We start from the raw sequence: 2,500 nt of genomic DNA, 5'->3' as shown, positions 1-2,500 counted from the left end.
AGAGTGAGGGAAAAGTTTCTTTAGTGTGAGAAAAGTTTTGGAAAGGATCATTTTACTGATTAATCCAAGATGTCCTATGTGAAAGTCCCGTTGGCCCAACTCAGGCCTGCCACAGATGAGTCTGACTTGACTGCAAGGGCAGGTGGCTGCGGCCCTAAGGGGGGGGGGGGGGTCCTATCCCCAACATTATGTGATGGGATGCCATGGGGCCTCAGAGGTCCAGGCCTCCAGTGCGCCTGAGCCCTGAACCCCCCGGGCACGCTGCAGAATTAGGAGCCCCTTAAGGGACCCTCCGGGGCCGGCAGAGCAGCATTTGCCAGCTGCAGCTGCTGAGGCAGGTGGGAGGAATCCTCAGCCGCGACAAAGCACTAGGGTGGGAGGGGGGTCAGCTTGCCCAGATGCTGCCTCCCTCATGCCCTGTCCTGGAGGAGGATCAGCTGAAAGTGGAATATGCCTTGAAGGCTGCAAGCCTGCGACCTGGATTACTGAGTGCTCGCACGCTGATGCATGCTGAAGATGGGGGATGGGGGGTTGCCCAGGAGTTCAGAGGCACATGGAGGATGACGGCCAGGGTTCCCCTAATGCGGGGGGTGGGGACAGACGGTCCCAAGGAGGGCAGTGATCGCAGAATGGCGGCAGAGGGTTTGCGCCCCCTTGCTGCTTTGGGGAATGCAATGGGGAACAATGGGGGGTGCAGGATGTATTGTGGGCTTTGCGGACTGTATTAGTGGGGTTAGGGGGATGGGGGTTCCGGTTTGGCGTGGGGTGGTCTGCAGTTTCTGGCCGAGTTCGGGGAGCAAAAAGGGGGGGAGAAGTGGCTGCCGCAAGTGGTTGAGGGCAGCGGTGGTTGGCAGGTGCCCACACAGGGGGTGTTGGCAACATGGCCAGGGGGGAGGTTTACGTCGGTTTTGAAGGGCCCTTGGGGGCACATAAAATGGAGACGCGGGAGCAGATTTGGAGAAGCGAGTACATCATTGTTTTTTCTTTGCTGTCGATGGAGCGCTTCAAACTGGACAGGGTGCAAGGTCAGAGGATGAAGGTGGGTGGAGGATTTAAAGCTGCATAGGCTGAATCCACACGCTTTGCTAATTGGCTGCATGCGCTCACGATTTTGGCTTGGATTGGAGTGCCTGGAATGCCTTGGAGCAGGGTAACAGCGATACACAGATTTGTGCGTTGGGATAGACAGCCAGGTGTTGTGGTGCAGGGGGTAATGACTTGGGAAAGGGGAAAAGTGCAGGAATGGATTCATGACCTAAGTGGGATTTTATCAGTCTTAGGACAGCTTTTCCTCAATTGCTGGTGGTATGGTCTGATGTGGTGGCTAGAGCACATTGGATGGGGGTTCGATCCATGGCAAGTTTAAACAAAGCCTGGAAAAGGCTTAATAAGGATGTGGGGAGATTTGTAGCAAGGAATCGGGGGATTGTGGTCAGGAATAGGGAGCTGGAAAGGGAGAGTAGGTTGTATTTGGGGAGGAATGGGGTTCATTTGATGGATGTGGGTATGGATCTATGGTGTTTGGGGATTCAGGACGGGGTCCAAAGAGCTTTGACAGTGTGGCGCAGCACACAAGCATGAGGTGTCCCCGCTTGTGGCACTTTAGTGGTGAAGTCCTCAAAGGAAGTTGGTTTGGTTAATGTTTAAATGGAGATGGGAGAATCTCTAAAAAGGTGTGTGTTAAGGATCATGGTTATGTGATGGGACTGCACTTGTGGCGATATCGTTCCTGAGCTTGGCATGCATATCTTGGTGGCGCAGATCCCAAAAAGGGGTTAATGGAGGGAGGAACTTTAAGGACCGGTAACCAGATGTAAATGTTTGGGAAAATGTTATTTAATTTTGGTTGGGTTATTGGTTATGTCATATTTAGTTTGTTATTGTTCTTTTATTTTTTTACTTGAGGTTTATTTAAATGGTTAATTTATTAGAGTAATAAAAGGCCTACGGGCCATTTAAGCAAAATTTGGTGTGGTGTACTTTTTGTTTATGGTAGGGAACTGACTGTGTTGCTCTGTTTGTCCTGAAGTCACGGCACAGCCACTCATGATGGCGATGATCGCATCCAGGAGGAAAAGGAAAGATGGAAGCACCCTACAATTAAACAGGGTAAGGGGAGTATTGAGGCTTAATTCCACTTTCAGCAGGGGGCCAGAGTGATTTCAGTGAAATATACCACACTGCTGCATATAGTGACCATTTCATATCTCCCTATATATAACAAAATAAAAAAAAATAAATAGGTTTAGGATCTAAACATAGAAGTCTTAAGCTACGTACACACGTCAGATTTTTATCGCCCGATAATCGGCATCGGCCAATTATCGGGCGAAAATCTGCCGTGTGTACAGAGTGATTTCAGTGAAATATACCACACTGCTGCATATAGTGACCATTTCATATCTAAAAAAAAAAAAAAAAAAAAAAAAAAATAAATAGGTTTACTGCTATATCAAATATATTTGCTACAATCTAGGATTCTGTTTTCATCTGTAAAGAA

Source organism: Pyxicephalus adspersus, chromosome 5, assembly GCF_032062135.1.
Source record: "Pyxicephalus adspersus chromosome 5, UCB_Pads_2.0, whole genome shotgun sequence".
NCBI classification, from domain to species: domain Eukaryota; kingdom Metazoa; phylum Chordata; class Amphibia; order Anura; family Pyxicephalidae; genus Pyxicephalus; species Pyxicephalus adspersus.
This window is presented reverse-complemented; position numbering follows the sequence as displayed.